Below are 16,939 nucleotides of genomic sequence, written 5' to 3' on the forward strand. Positions count from 1 at the left end.
CTGGAGACCCGGGATCGAATCCCACATCAGGCTCCCGGTGCATAGAGCCTGCTTCTCCCTCTGCCTGTGTCTCTGCCTCTCTCTCTCTCTCTCTGTGTGACTATCATAAATAAATAAAAAAAATTAAAAAAAAATAGATGGTTGTGAAGCTGTGGGCATGTGTGAGATTACCTAGGTGGGCGCAACAGAGAAAGGGCCCTGCCAAAGGAGCTGAGAAGAAACAACCATGTTGATAGGGAAAATCTGAGACCACAGGGTATCAGAAAGGAGGGTGGGAGGAAACGTCAGTGAAGTGACCAGAACACAAGTTTGGCAGAAGGGCAGGGCTAGAAAATGCCCTTTGCATTAACAGGAAAGTCACTGGGATGCTGGTATGAGAACAGTCACAGTTAAACCAGGCTCCAGTGGGTTAAGGAATAAGAGACACATGAGGACATTGAAGCTTCTTTCTAGAAGCTTGGCAATTAATGGAAACTATAAAGCAGTGGATAGGGGGTGAGGAGTGCAGGATCAAAAGGAAGATTTTTGTGATGGCTTTTTCAGATTGGAAGAGCTTAAACATACTCAAATGTTGAAGGGAAAGACCAAGGAGGTAGAGGATTAATAAAAACTGTGACAGAGCAGATGGACACACAGGGGGTGGATGGGAGGAATGGGGCTGCTTGGGGTGAGAGGAAGGGTGCACAGGCGGGTACTTGCATAGGTTGGTAAACCTAGAGGTGAGGAGTTAACTGGTAGCCACCTGATGGTCTGTAAGCAATCTCCTGATAGAGAAGGGGTCAAGCTGGGCTTGAGGACTTAATGAATGTAGATATGGTTAAAATAGCCACCAAAAGGGATGAGAATGGTGGCTTCTTAGAGAAATGGAATTGTCGGCAGAAGCAAGGATGTGGCTGGAATCAGGTATTCTGATACATAGTGGAAGTGCTATTTACATTTTCATCCTTTTCTTCTGCCGCCCTGGGAAGACCAGGTGTAGAATGTTAAATCGGGGCTGGGGTAGGATGTTGCAGAATTGGTACAGTTGGAGGATAGAGGGGAAAGGAGGTTCCTGACAAAAAAAGGAGGTGTCCAAGGAGTGACACAAAGCTGGAGAAAGACTGTGAATCTTGAGGAAGGGAGTTTAGGGGCCTGGCTACCTCTGGTTTTGCTTCCCTCCAATCTCTTCTCCAATACCTCAGCCAGAATGATCTTTCTAAAGCAGACACCTGCTTCCCTTGCTTAATTAACATCAACTAGCACAGAAGCTCTGTGAGGGCAGGGGTTCTTTAGGTTTTTTTTGTTTTTGTTTTTGTTTTCCCTTTAGTTCTTAAACTTCTGTATTCCCAGAGTCTGGAACAGTGCCTGGCACATAGAATGTGCTCAATAAAATTTGTCAAATGAATGAATGGATGACTCCACATAACTCTTGGATAAAGCTCAAACTCTTTAAGAAGGTCAACAAGGCCTCTCATAATCTGGCCCTTGCTTCTCACTGTAGCTTCAGAGGACAGAGACTTTGTCTTGTTCATCCTTGTATCCTCAAAATAGCACCTACCATATAGTGGGCATTTAATAAACGTGCGTTGAGGGGAACCTGGGTGGCTCTGTAGGTTAAGTGTCTACCTTCAGCTCAGGTCATGATCCTAGGTCCTGGTCCCAGGGTTCTGGGATCAAGTCTCACCTACTCATCCAGGAGCTTGTTCTCCCTCTCCCTGCCACTCCCCCTGCTCATTCTCTCTCTTTCTCTCTCTCTGTCAAATACATAAAGAAAATCTTAAAAAATAATAATAAATGTGGGTTGAGTGAATAACTCCCTCCCTCATTCCAATGAAAACTCCATGTTGTTTCTGGAATACATGTGATTCCCACCTACCGGTCATTCTACAAGCTCTCCCAACTGCTTGGAAAGGGCCTCCTACCCCAAACCCCACCTCTGTTGCCCTTCCCCTTATGTGGCTGTCTTTCTACATGGTAAGCAGAATAATGGCCTCTGCAAAAGGAATAAAAGGTCTGCTTCCCAATCCCTGGAAAGTGCAAATATGTTATCTTACATGACAAGAGGATTGTGCAGATGGGATTTCATTAAAGACTGAGATGAAGAGATTAGCCTAGATTACCCAGGTGAGCCCAATCTAATCACATTAGTCCGTGAAAAGCAGAGCACCTTCCCCGGGTGAAGTCAGAGGGAGATGTGGCGATGGAAGAATGGTAAGAGGGATACAACACTGCTGGCTTTTAAGTCGAAGGATTGAGGTCCTGAGCCAAGAAATGTGAAAAGCTTCTGGAAACTGGAAAATGCAAGGAAACAGATTCTTCCTCAGAGCCTTCAGAAAGGAACACAGCCCTGGTGACACAGTGATTTCTGCCTCGTGGGACCCATGGTAGAATTGTGATCTACAGAATTGTGTTAATCCACTAAATGTATGGTAATTTGTTACAGCAGCAATAGCAGACTAATACACCCTACAATTAACTTTCCAGAAAGTTACCCTAGAGTGCCTCCTGAGCATCTCTAAATACACCCAAGAGCTGCCTGGATTGTAGCACTAATCACAGAGTGTCAAAACTACTTGTTTGCTTTTTTCTGAATTGGGGAGGGGACAGAAGAGGGTAATTCGACTATAAGCTACTTAAGGACCCGGCACTCTCTGTTGGGTTTACCTTTGAATTTCTAGAGCTAATTTATTGCCTGATCCACAGCTGGTTTCAATAAATACTTGGTGAATGTGTGAATGAATGAGGACCTGGTTATTAGTCCGGGAGCAAGTGGTTGAAATGAATGAAAGGAAAGGGTGTGTGAATCTGTGCTGTGTTCTCTCAGGGCTCTGTTCTGGGCTAGGGTTTATCTGTAAAACAATTTTAAGCTAAAATCGCAAAAGGCAATGTTGGCACCATTTCCATTTAAAAATCCTGCAGTAGACTCCTCAAAAAAGATCCAAATATTTTTGAAAGGTGAATAGATGTTGTAGATGGGGTAGGGGAGCTCTGTAAATATTCGGTGGTCAGATTGACTTCTTCGCTTCCATTGAATCCCACTGGCCTTGGCATCAACAGTCCTGTTTTTCTCTTACATCTTTTCACTGATCCAGGACATTTGAGGGCTGTCTGGTTCAGGGAGTATTTATCCTGAACTGTTGAGCTGGTGTCTGAGCTGTTGGTGCTGTTCAGGATTGTTGGGCTGCTGGCTTCCCTGTATTCTCAGAGAGAAGAGGGGTGGGAGGGCTCACTGGAACCCCAGGCTGCTCTCACTTGGTTTAGGGTCTCCAAACAACTTCTCTGTACCATGCATCTCCCTGGTACCTTGTAATGGTCTTAACTCCAAAGACTCTATACAATGATGATGGTAGACTGGGCTTTGTGTAGGCAGCTACACTGGGCATTGGTTTGGGAAACCCTGGGAAAGCCTCCCCAAATTAAACCTTTCCTCCTGACTTAAATCCCACCGTTAGAGATGTGCTATCTGGCTCTTCAATACAGTTGTATTCAATGCACAACTATCCATGTGCTTTCCCTGCCTTGTGCCACTGTGGGACTCTCAGGATGAGGAAGACACAAAAACCTCACTGTGTAAGGCGGCTGCCCCCAAGTCCCTGTGAAAACACTTTCCACTCCAAGGTGTAACTCCTTAAGGCAGCTGCAGGAAGAGGACTGTGTCAGGATTCAGGATGATGTCACCGAGAGGGCAAGAAGTGGGAGAATCGCGAGACCTTCCTTGCTCTACAACTTTTTCCTGCTCTGATACGGAGCCAGTGGTGATTTTCCAAGACAGATGAGTCTGGTGAATGGGGAGAGGGGTCAGGGTGGGGGTGAGGGTGGGGGTGCGGGTGGGGGGTGGGGAGGGAGGCGGGGAGTGGAGGGGTTGTGGCAGGTAAAAATGATCCGTCTACAAATTAGTGGGAAAACACCTGAGACTAATTTAACACCATCTATTAGCTGTACTAAATTAAAATAAAAACTTATTTTAAAAAGGACAAATTAAAAAAAAAATAAATAAAAAAATAAAAAGGACAAATTAGTGGGGGAGATAATGCTTAAGAAATGTGGGGCGGGGTCCCCAATATAGAATCTGTGGGTTTAGACTGCCCTCTAACGGGAGGATTAAGTTAGTTTGTGGGGAGTGAGAAACTTGAAGAAACTCCAGGAAGGGTCAACTGAATAGTACAAGATGGCACTCCTGCCCGGTGTGTGGAAAGGCAACGTGGGGATAAGCAGATCCAGTTCCTGCTCCCTCAGGTGGGACATTGCAATGTTAACAAACCAGACTTTTGATTCAACTTTCCAACTTTGCTGTTGCCTATATGATGTAGTTTTTTTCTCTGGCCTGAAATAAACCTGGTCAGCTGTCTCCCGCCCATCTCTACCTCCCTCCATTTCAGCCACAGTAACCTGTTCACCATCCTTCAAACCCAATTTACACTCCCCACTTTCCTTCAGGGCTTACTGTTTTTCTTCCCACTGTGCCTGGTTTACTGCTGTGGAAATAGCAGGTACTCCATAAGCAAATTGATGGGTCAATCTCATTCCATCTGTTCAACTTTTAACAGCGGGTTTATTATCCTGAAGGAAAGGGAATAAAGCCACTGGGGGGGGGGAAAAACCTTCAAGACCCTCTGTTCCTTCCCTATTAGGGATCCTGGACAGATACTGTTTCCCTTCCTTAAAAAGAAATGGTATAATGCATTTCCATATCTCATTCATAAAAACAGAGCAAGAAGTTTTTGCATTTAACAAAGTGGGTGCTCAAGAAATGTCTGAATAAGTAAAAGACAAATGTCTGCTGGCTCATTACAATTTACTCTGTATACCTCTGACAGTTACTTGCTTAAATCAAACTCTGACCATGTGCTTTTCTTGCTGAAAACTCGAGGGCCACCATCCTTGTTTTATAATCCAGGCCTTTCTATCCATGCTCATCTCCTGCCATGCTGTACTTGATCCTTATTACTGCATTTGTCACTTTGTTAAAGTGGTTTGCTTAAGGGTCTGCCTTCTTTCCCAGGCTGTGAGCAAGATCTGTGTCCTGTTTATCTTCTACTCTAGAGCTAGCGCAGGACCTAAGGCATAATAGGTGATCAATAAATGCTTGTTCAGTCATATCATTTCTTCCTGTTGCATTTTGAGTCCATTCCTTCTAATTTTACTTACAATGGGAAAAGCAATAGCATGGTAAAACTTTAGACTTAGAGGGTATCCTACAGCTCAACCAATCAATTCCCTCATTTCATAGATATGGAAACTCAGGCCTGCTCAGGCTCACAGAATTTGTGGGTCTTTGTTCTAAAAGAATCAGACAATTGTAGGAAAGAAATCCCTCCAAGCGAGGCTGAGCTATTTTATTATTCATTGTGTTCAGAAGCCTCAAGTTCCCAGAAATAAAAATGAATTCCCTTATCAGTGTTCAAAATTTCATAATCCTGTGTTCCACACCCTATGTGTCAGGGCTGATGAAACTGATTTTAGGGAAAACTAGGCTGATCTGGAGGTTTTTATTCTTAATACTCCATGTTGCTCCCACTGTAGCACACGAATACTGGTTGAGGATGGCTCATTTTGTGAGTCTGACTTGAAACCTGCCACTTGCCTGGGAGGTGGGGAGAGGCAAAGCTTCAACCGAAGCCTAAGTTCCTTCTCTCTCAATCTAAATTTGGACTCACCTTCCCACCGTTACTTCTATTTTCTCATATTAGCTACTGCATTCATGAATCAAATTCCTTCTTTTGTGCTGAGGAATGCTTATCTAACAGCCACATCGTCTGGCGAATGGCAATGTATTTTTCATTAAGGGGAAAGATACTGTAATCTGGTTCTGTAGAATAACGAAAATTAAGAGGTCCTATCTGCAAAGTGATAGATGGAAAACAGAAGAATTGTAGTAAAAAGAAGTTGCAGTTCTGTCTGAAAGTTTTCATGTTGGTTGCCTTGTCTTGTAAGTTATTACCATTTCGTTTCAGTTTTGTAGATTTTGGCAATTAATCAAACATGAAATATGAAAGAACTCGAAGGACACATGTCTTAAGTAAACGGAGAAAAAGGATAGAAAAATAAATGTTTGTTTTTCTTTACCTTGCTGATAAAAGCACTTTAAATGTGTTGCACCGGAGAAATAATTTATTAGAATTATATCAAGTAAACAGAAGAGCAAGCCTCCCTAAGAGCGCCCGGATAGCTCAGTCGGTAGAGCATCAGACTTTTAATCTGAGGGTCCAGGGTTCAAGTCCCTGTTCGGGCGTTTGTGGCTTTTGCCCCTTACTGGTATTACCAAATACTACCAAATGAAATTCTCGTGACGAAGCACACTTTACACTTCAAGTTGAATTCATTTTTTCATTGCTTTTAGAAAATGCAAGGTAAATGTGTTCTCAGGGAAAGAAAAACTATGTAAAAATCACTTAATTTTTTGGCAAATATGGAGGTTTTTGCACAGTTGTTTCCCGTTGAGATGGAATTTGTGTTTCTTAGCTTGTTCATAAGTGAAGGAAAAAAATAAAGGTGAAAGTTAAAGCAAAGCGCCCGAACAGGGACTTGAACCCTGGACCCTCAGATTAAAAGTCTGATGCTCTACCGACTGAGCTATCCGGGCTCTCATGAGAAAGGGCTCCTACTACAATGCCTTACATAAGAATAAAGAACCTTGTGTAATCGATTTTCATTACCTATATTTCGTGAAATTGTTTTAAACCCAAGAAAGCTCAGGATTTACACAACAAAGAGAAACAGAAGACTTAAATCACGTACTTTTCACCAGCGTAAGCAGGTACCTGAGAATTATGAGGTATTTATATGCCCCCAAACCATTATTACATAGGTTTCTTTGATTTGCAATCTCTCTAAATAGGTCCAGGATTAAGAGGACGCAAGCTGTGTCACTTTTTGAAGCATTGCGGTAGCATCAGATCTATTTTTACTATTAGTAATAGGGTGGATATTAGTTCTTTTTTTTTTTTGGATATTAGTTCTGAAAACTGATCGGAAAACAGAAAAGAAAGAGTCTAAGAGAGAATATAAATATACTGCTCGGAAGCTACTGGGTTAAACTGTGTAGTGTGGAGTGGTAGAAAGGACTCTGCAGAGGGATAGGACAGTGTGATTGTCCTGTATGTCCCTTGAAGACGTCCAAGTAAGTTTTAAGTGACGCAAAACCCTGGAGGAAGTCACCAGCCATGACTCTGGGGGCAGAAGCCTTGCAAGCTAGAAAGACAGGAAGCTGAACGTACCGGCAGAGAGATTTTATTGATCGTAGCATTGGAGGCTCTTCTCTTCCACAGCCGTCAGTAATCTGAGCTCTGCCTTCTGCTACAGGGCTGGCCTTGAGAATTACTCACCATGGGGTTTAGCGTGGGACTCTAAAGAATCTCCCTTAATCCCATCTGCTTAATTCCAACACTTGAGGAGTGATTGTTCTGGACCAGAAATTTCACTTTTAGGAATTTGCTAAAAATATGTTAAGTGTTGAAGTATAGATAGTGTTAGAATGCTAGAAAGAGCAGAATCTGTAGTCTGGTCTTGTTACATCTTTGCCATTAAGTCTTTGTGACTTCATAATTGCTTATTTTGCCATTTTTCCAAGAATTTGTTTTCCTCTATAACATGACTATTAATAGCTACATAATAATCCGTGTATTAAGGCTGTACCATAATTCATATAGCCATTATGTCATTTGCAGTATTTTCCAATTAAAATGCCATGATGATCCCCCTACCTGTAATTCTTTTTATGCATCTCTGATTATTTCTTTAGGACAAATTCAACACTTAACATATTTTTAACAATTTTTAAATCAAGGTATACTTGACATATAACATTAGTATCGGGTGTACAACATATCAATGCCGTATTTGTATATATTGCAAAATGATCACCACAATAAATCTAGTTAACATGTTACCATACAGAGTAACAAGTTTTTTTTTCTTATAATGACAACTTTCAAGATCTACTCTCTTAGTAACTTTCAAATAAGCACTATAGCATTATTAATGATAGTGAATGTGCTGTATATAAGGCTTAACATGTTTGACTGGATTGGAGGGAGATGTAGAGAATATTGAAAACTAACAATACTTAATTCCAGACAAAAAGAATCACTTCATCCCCTAAGTAATGGGGAATTATTAAAAGTTTGGCTCATTTATGTTCCACTTAACTAGTCAAAGGAGCACACTAAAAACAATGACAAGGACTATCACATCAAATGTTCTCTATAAGAATCACATTGCCAGAATTAATCATCTGTCCAGAGCTAATGGACAGATTTCTAAAATTGGCTGTGTGCAGACAGGATGCTTAGTCATTAAATTAGGTATATTAGACTGCCTTTCTTTTGCTCAACACTCTTTGATTTTCTCCTACTACTTTATTGAGTGACACATGGAACTTTTTACAGCAGCAAAGTCCTCTGCATCTGGCCCCTGCCTACTTTGCTGGCATTTCATACCAGTCTCAATATACATATGATGCAAACCACAATTATTATCTACAATTCTCTAGTAGCCACATTAAAAAAGGTAAAAAGAAACATATGAAATTAATTTTAATTATATATTTTACTTAACCCAATATATCCAAAATACTATTTTCATATGTAATCAATATAAAACATTATTAATGAGATACTTTACAGTATTTTTTTCCTACTGAGCCTTTGAAAGCTGGTGTGTATTTTACACTTATAACACATCTCTACATGGAGTAGCCACATTTCAAGCCATGTGTACCTGGTGGATATTACACTGGGTACTGTGATTCAGTACCATGCCAATCATTTGACTCTATAACCAAGTTGATCAAAGTAGATTATTTTCAGTTTTAAGACCATCTCTTCCTTTTTTTTTTTTTTAAGACCGTCTCTTCTAAATTTCTTGTGTTTTTCCTTTCCTCATTATTTGTGCCATGTTTCTTCAAATGACTTCTCTCATTTCTGCCTCTTTAAATCCTATGCATTTTTTTTAAGATCCTACTCAAATGATTCCTCTTCTACAAAACCTTCAATGATTGTGTTAAATAGGCAGGAAAGATTAATTCAAGACACTAGAGATAGGCTCACATTTATATTCAGTAGAGCCATACATTTATTTTTCAAATTGAAAAAATAAAATTGCATCTCCATGTTACAACATGCACAAAAATCGATTTCAGATGAGTCAAAGGCCTAAATGTGAAAAGTGAATCTTTAGAGCGTCTAGGAGAAAATATATGAGAGTGTCTTTATGACCTCCAAATAGGGAAGGATTTCTTAAATAAAAAAAAAAGGAAGTGAAACTAAAGAAAATAATAAATCTGACTTCATTAAAAAACTTCTGTTCATCAAGTCATTAAGAGTGAAAACAAGTTATAGATTTAAAGATTTATTCATAATACATATAATCAAGAAGGATTAATAACCAGATTTGGCAGAGAACTCCAAAAATCAGTAAAGAAAAGACAAACCAATAGAAAAATGGGCAAAAGACACGGACGGGCAATTCATAGGTGAGTAACCATGGTTGATAAATAGGAGAAAACACTCAATCGTACTAATAATCATGGAACCTCCATATAAATCAAACCACCATGAGAAATTCTCACATCTATCGGATTGTTTTTTTAGTAATCTGACAATACCAAGGATTGGATGTGGAGCAATAGAATATTTTATTTATTTTTCTTATTTAAATTTATTAGTTAACATATAGCTTGATATTGGTTTCAGGAGTAGAATTCAGTGGTCCATCACTTACATACAACACCTAATGTTCATCACATCAAGTGCCCTCTTTAGCCCATCCCCCACCTAGCCCATCTGCCACCCACCTCTCCCCATCAACCCTCAGTTTGTTCTCTATCATTAATCTCTCTTTTGGCTTGTTTCCCTTTCCTTCTTTTTCTTTTCTCCCTTCCCATATTTCATCTGTTTTCTTTCTTAAATTCCACATGAGTGAGATACATGGTATTTGTCTTTCTCTGACAGACTTATTTCACGTAGGATAATACACGTTTCATCCACGTTGCTGCAAATGGCAGGATTTCATTCTTTTTGATGGCTGAGTGTGTGCTTGATTTCCGTGTGTGTGTGTATGTATCACATCTTTTTTTTTTTTTAAGATTTTATTTATTTACTCATGAGAGACCTAGAGAAAGAGGTAGAGACACAGGCAGAAGGAGAAGCAGACTCCATGCAGGGAGCCCGATGCAGGACCCTGGGATCACGACCTGAGCCAAAGGCAGAGGCTCAACCACTGAGCCACCCGGGTGCCCCATATCGCATCTTCTTTATCCATTCATCAGTTGATGGACATACAGACTTTTTCCAAAGTTTGGCTATTGTTGACAATGTGAGCAATTGAATCGTATACACACCCATCAGGAGCGTATACTTCTACAACCACTTCGGAGAGCACTGTACTATGATCTGGTAGTGCTGATAATGTGTTTGTGACACAGTGATTCTACTCCCTAGAATGCACAACTACAAGAAATGTCCATGGCAGCATTGTTTGTAACAGCAAACAACTGGAAACACCTATTCATGAATGGAGGCGATGAATAAAAATTGTGATGCAGTCATTACTATTATGGGGTGGATTGTGTCCCCCCTACCTCCAGATTACTAAATTGAAGTCCTAACCCCAAGCATCTTAGAATGAGACTCCATTTGGAGGCAAGCCTTTCTTTTATAGGAGTGATTAAGATAAAATGAAGTCATATGGGTGGGCCCTAATCCATTATGGCCGGTGTCCTTATAAGAAGAGGTTAGGACGCTGACAATTTACAGACCAAGGAGTGAAGACAAAATAAGAAGGCAGCCATGTGCAAGCGAAGGAGATGTATCAGAGGAAACCAAATTTGCCACACCTTGATCTTGTACTTTTAACACCCAGAACTGTGAGAAAACACATTTCTATTAAGTCACCCAGTCTATGGTATTTTGTGATGGTAGCCCTAGAAAAGGACAGTTGCTATATAACAATTAATTATACAATTCAGTCTATTACTATACAGCATTACTAACAATATTGAAAATTAATTATGCAGGATTTAACATTGCGGAATTTCACCATGATCAGCAAAAAATGCAAGTTGCAGTAGAATACATACAGTTTGGTGCCATTTATAAAAATTTTTAGATATTTTTAAGGAATATATACATATATAAATCCTAAAAAATCTAAAGAAGCGCATGGCCGGGGTAAATACCAAATTCAGGATAGTTTCCTTTGGAGTTGAAGGAACTAGATGTCATAGGAGAAGGGCCTATTGGAAACTTTTTCGTAATAAGTAAAGTATATCGTTCTTTAGAGGAGAGTGGTGAGGAAAAGATTATATTCTTCTTTATACCCTTTTGTATATGTGAAGTAGTTCATTATAATTTTTAAAGAAAGGCTAAGATCAGTAACACTGACTTCTAGTTCCTTTAGAACTCTGAGGGGCTCGAGAAAAAATCTGATTTAGCCCTTTTATTTACAGACTGGGGAAACTGAAGAACTGCATAGCTTTCTGGTTTCTAGAAATAACTAGGCTAAACTCAGATTTCCTGTCTCTTTATTAAATAAATGGTTTTTGAATACAGTTCTTCGAGAAGGAAGTGGTGATCACTGAGTCAGTTATGAGCTTGTTAAGCTGATTTCATTTTCTTCCCTCATCCAGGTCACTTGATAAGGAGAAGAAATGCTCAAGTCACAGTTTATTTTCATTAGAGCGAGTCACTTGGTGAAGTTTTGTGAACTCCTTGGGAAAGGAGAGCGAATGTTGCCAGGTATTGACTATCATTAGGTGGTATAATTAGTGGCTTAAGAACAACATTGGAAGATGAGTTATTCATCACGAGTCAGTGTCAACCATGAGGGGGAAAAGCTCTATTTTAAACCACGTGACTTTTGATAAAGACAAGTTAAATATGTTGATTTCAAAGGGCAAAAAGTAAAAAAAAAAAAAAAAAAAAAAAGGGGCTGACCTCCTGACCTTCCAGGCAAAGTTCACTGCACTTACCACATTCTTTTTATCTGGACTGATTCTTCCACTAGACAGATTCCAGGGGGTTATTTGCTTTGGAATCTTCTAGGTTTGGTGCTTGGCACACAGTAGGTTTTCAACAAGTGTTTGTTGGCCTTAAACACAAGGAGTTGCCGGACAGGATCATAATTCCAAGAGTCCAGGAGACAGGAGAAGAGACTCAAGCTAACTGGATACTATTTTAAAAGATACAAATTATTGCTTGGGAATTAAAACAACAACAACAACAACAAAAAACACTTAATATTAATTGCACGAAAAAGAGAGAAGCAGTCGAGAGTGGCTCAGCTCAGCAAAAAAAAAAAAAAAAGCCCCTCCCCCCCCCTCTATTTTTTTGAGACAGGTGGTTGCTGACTTCAAGCTCTTTGGGAGCAACTGTGGAAAGGGCATTAGTCCTTCAGTTCATTTGCAAGAAGCTTAGGTCTCCGAGCTACGCGGAAGACGATGCCAGAAGCAGAGCAAGGGCAAGGCGCAGGGTGCAGAGTCGGGGAGGTCATCGCCCCCTTTTCCTTGGCGCGGGCCCGTGCCCAGTCCGGGGGCCGCATCTTAAACGGGACAAACAAGTACTTGTTCAGACCGCGGCGACCTCTGGTTCTTCGCACCGCTTTCAGCATTTATCACGTGCCTCGCTACTCGCGTCCAGTCCGGTCCCGGCGAGCTGTTCGCCCCCGCAAGCCACCGCCTCCGGGGAGCGCAGGACGCCAGCTCCGAGGCGCAGACGGGAAGCGACTCTCTCCCCGGCTTGGGCTCCCCTCTATGGTAGGGGCAGGTCAGTCTCTCCTACCTCTCTAGCCCTCCAGTGGAGCCTCTATGGTTCCCGGAGGCCCCCTCACCGGAAGCCCGTGGGAGGGGACGGCTTCCGCAGACCGGAAGTTGCGCCCTCACTGCTCGCCGTTTCAAAATGTCGCGGAGGCCTCGGGGCCTGTGACTGGCGCCCCCTCCCCCCGCCCCGGGCTCGGCGGGGGAGCGACTCATGGAGCGGCCGTGAGGTGTGGCTCTAGGGTCTCGGCGGCCGCGGGGGGGGGGGAGGGGGGGGGGGAGGGGAGCGGGCGGGGCGGGGGAGCCGGGGGTGGAGGGTTGTGCGGTGGGGCCCCGCGGAAGGTAAAAATGGAGGTGGAGTCCCGCCGCCGGGTACAGCCCAGGGTCGAGATGGTCGGCGGCGGATGCTTAGCGGGACGCAGCGTGGGGGGCGGAGGCACAGGGCCGGCCCCGAGGCGAGAAGCGGCTGCAGACTGCGGGGCCGCGCGCCGTCGCGGCGGGGGCGCTTGAGAGCTTGAGTGATGGGGCCTGTTTGGGGCCACACCCAGGCCCGCCCAGCAGGACCTCCGCGGACGGGGCTCGGGCGTCTGTGCCTCCAGCCGCGCACCTTCCCGCTGGTTCTTGTGCGCCCTGAATTCCGAGACCCCCGCCCCGTTAAAGCGGCACCCGTAGACCCTGCTGCTGCCCCCTCCGCGCCGTCGGGAAGGCGCTGGTGCCGGCCGGGCAGCTCCGAGCGCGTGCATCCTCGGTGCCAAGTGTCCCGCATCGCCGCCGCTTAGGTTTTGGCTCCTCCCTCCTCCCTCCCTCCCTGACAACGGAGAAGGTAACTTAGAAGTATTTATGTCACAGTATTTTCGTTTCTCACCGTGCGGGGCAGGATCACACATTTTTGTGGTTTATTAAAAAAAAAAAAAGAAGAAGCAGGCGTGTATCTCAAGTGAGAAAACGCACGTGGTCCAGAAGCGTGTAAAGTTTGGCTGGCTCTTGGCCAACTCTAGCCGGTTCTCTTCTCAGGCTGGCTGTCCATGATGGCTTCATAACATCCTTCCTGACTTTTCCCCTACGGTTCTCATGTTTTTATTTTTACTTTTTTTTTTTTTTAATTTGTTACTTTTTTAAAGACATTTATTTATTCACGAGAGGCAGAGAGGCGGAGATATAGGCAGCGGGAGAAGCGGGCTCCCGGCGGGGAGCCTGATGTGGGACTGGATCCCTGAACCTGGAATCACCCCCCCCAACGGAAGGCAGCGGCCCAACCGCTGAGCCACCCAGGCGTCCCGGTCGGTAGTCATATTTTTAGATGTACATTTTTAAAAATTTTTGTTTATTTATTTATTCACGACACAGAGAGAGAGGCAGAGACACAGGCAGAAGGAGAAGCAGGCTCCATGCAGGGAGCCCAACGTGGGACTCGATCCCGAGACTCCAGGATCACACCCCGGGCCGAAGGCAGGCGCTAATCCGCCGAGCCGCCCAGGGATCCCCCAGTACTCATATTTTTAAACAGTAAGATCATTTTGTATGCATTGCGATGCGCCTTAAGTTTTTCAGATAGTATCAGGGACTTTCCATCAAATAGACATATAATACTTTCGTTTAAACACTTGCCACGGTACTGTTTTAGAGGGTTGTACAACAGTTTCGCCAGCCAGTTCCCTACTGATGGGAGTTTTAGGTTGTTCCTGGCGTAATGTTCTGCACACTGTGCTGGAGTATGCTCTTGCTGCATACACATTTTACCTTGTATATGTGTAGCTGACTTGGTAAGAACTAAAACAACGTCTGAATAGTACAGTAGTTTTATTTTTTTAAAGTTGTTTTTATTGCCCTCAGGTATATAGTTGAAAGAATCAGACAGTAGTGTTTAGTAGAGGTCCTTAGGGCTTTAAAGAATTAAGAATGATTTTTAAAAAATTTTTATTTATTTATGATAGTCACACACACACACACACACACACACACAGAGAAGCAGAGACATAGGCAGAGGGAGAAGCAGGCTCCATGCACCGGGAGCCCGACGTGGGATTCGATCCCGGGTCTCCAGGATCATGCCCTGGGCCAAAGGCAGGCGCCAAACCGCTGCGCCACCCAGGGATCCCAGAATTAAGAGTGATTAATTCTGCTACCTTCTGACAAGTTTTTGATTTGTCTTAAAATCACACTTGTTTTCAAAGGTAGAAATTTGGAGATGAAGCATAGGAGTCTTTTGGACTAAATGATGGTAAAACCAGTCTTCCATTATCACTGAGAGACGAATAAACTGTTGTCTGATTTCAGTCCAGTAGAGGACACAGAAGCACAAATATAATGTGGTAAGTGGTAATAGAGGGGCTCTAGTGTCATCAGCTTCCCTGGGAGTGTCAGCCTTGAACAAGGAAGTGACTTTTGACCTAGGTAGAAGAATAAGAATTTTCAATAATAGAGAGTAGGTCACAGAAGAGGAGAAAGGACAGGTGTCTGATATTATCTGAGTCCATTGGCAGTGGATTTCAAACTTTTTAAACCATGACTCCCAGTAAAAATAAGTTTTATATTGTGACCTAGACACATAGGAGGGGGGATGGTTAAGAACTCTGGTTCTGCAGCCAGGGTTCTTGGACTCTAAGACCATGATTTTGAGGAAATTATCTTCCTCTCTACCTCAGTTTCCCCCTTGAAAATGAGGACAATGATATATCTACCTAATAGGATTTTTATAAAGATTAAATGAGTCATTGCAAAAAAGTGCTTTAAAGAGTGCCTGATACCAGGGTGCTTAACTGTGTTGTGTTGGTTATTTTCAATAACAGAAACAGGTTTCACAGAACAAAGCTTTGTTACTTTTATTTTCTGTACTATTTCATTAGTGGAGGGGATCAGTAATGACTCACTGGGGTGCAACTTGTAGTTTGAGAATTTCAGTACAAAAAATGCCTAGGAGGTGAGTAGTAAAAGGGCTTGACGCATTCAAGAAACTGAGTCATCATTCATCACAGTGGGCATTGTAAGTTGGAGACAGGTCCAGATGTATAAGCTCATGCACACATACCCAGTGAGGGGAGTGAGAATATGGAAATGGAAGTGCTCCCTGAGTCAGCTCTACTGGCCCATGTGCAGTAGTTCTTCAGTCTTCAAATGCACTGAAAAACCAGAGTACTTTGGCCTGCCCTGGGATACCCTTAGTTCTGTTGTGTTGTGGAATGAAGTGGTGGAATTGACTTCTCTCTCTCTCCTTCTTTCTTGCTTTCCTTTCTTTTCTTTCTTTTTTTCCTGCATTTTATTTATTAGAACAAGAGGGAGGGGTAGAGGGAAAGGGAGAAGCCGACTCCCCGCTAAGCAGGGAGCCCTCTGTAGGGCTCACTCTGAGGACCCTGAGATCATGACTTGAGCCAAAGACAGGTGCTTAACCGACTGAGCCATGCAGGCACCCCGTGGCTTCTCTGTCAATAAACCCATCTCTCTTGAGGAAGTCCTTTTGGGTTTTTGTTTGTTTGTTTTTTAAGTTGAAGTATAAACACACGATGTCGCATTCATTTTAGGTGTATACAGTGTAGTGATTTGACAGCTCTATACATTATGCTGTGCTCACCACAAGTGCAGCTACTACCATCTGTCACTCTACAACGCTAGTACAATACCATTGACTGTATTCCCTGTGTTGTACCTTTTATCCTTGTGACTTACTCATTCCATAACCAGAAGCCTGTATCTCCCATTCCTTCACCCATTTTGCCTGTCCTTCTATCTCCTCCTTTCTGGCAACCATCAGTTTGTTCCAGGGAGAGTTTTTTTGAAAGCAAGAAAGCTGCAAAAAGAACTTTCTTCCCGGGATCCCTGGGTGGCTCAGCGGTTTAGCCCCTGCCCTCAGCCCAGGGCGTGATCCTGGAGTCCCGGGATCCGACGTTGGGCTCCCTGCCTAGAGCCTGCTTCTCCCTCTGCCTGAGTCTCTGCCCTCCTCTCCCCCTCTGTGTTTCTCATGAATGAATAAATAAAATCTTTTTTTTTTTTAAAAGAACTTTTTTCCCTCATTTATTTATTTTTAAAGATTTTATTTATTCATGAGAGACACAGAGAAAGATAGAGGCAGAGACACAGGCAGAGGGAGAAGCAGGCTCCATGCAGGGAGCCTGACATGGGACTCGATCCTGGGATTCCAGGATCACAACCTGGGTTGAAGGTGGCACTAAACTGCTGAGCCACCTGGGCTGCCCCACCCTCATTTATTTAAAA

The 16,939-nt window shown here is 42.9% G+C and overlaps 1 protein-coding gene and 2 non-coding genes across 13 annotated transcripts in view; 2 read left to right on the top strand and 1 right to left on the bottom strand.

Moving 5' to 3' along the window:
* Positions 1-6,138: 6,138 nt before the first annotated feature.
* Positions 6,139-6,211, top strand: TRNAK-UUU. Its single transcript has one exon. It is a non-coding gene; the product is annotated as a tRNA-Lys (tRNA).
* A 278-nt stretch (positions 6,212-6,489) lies between these two features.
* Positions 6,490-6,562, bottom strand: TRNAK-UUU. The gene has a single exon. It is a non-coding gene; the product is annotated as a tRNA-Lys (tRNA).
* A 6,256-nt stretch (positions 6,563-12,818) lies between these two features.
* The window catches only part of MDM4 (MDM4 regulator of p53), a 66,409-nt gene continuing 62,288 nt past the window's right edge, over positions 12,819-16,939 (top strand). For 10 of the 11 annotated variants that reach the window (XR_005385570.1, XR_005385571.1, XR_005385569.1 and 7 more), the window contains exon 1: positions 12,819-12,960. The gene's annotated coding sequence lies outside the window, so the exon portion shown is untranslated. Of the gene's footprint in view, positions 12,961-13,411; positions 13,554-16,939 lie in introns of those variants that run through there. The other variant, XM_038585990.1, reaches the window with a different exon arrangement.

This window comes from Canis lupus, chromosome 38 (genome assembly GCF_011100685.1).
Source record: "Canis lupus familiaris isolate Mischka breed German Shepherd chromosome 38, alternate assembly UU_Cfam_GSD_1.0, whole genome shotgun sequence".
NCBI lineage: Eukaryota > Metazoa > Chordata > Mammalia > Carnivora > Canidae > Canis > Canis lupus.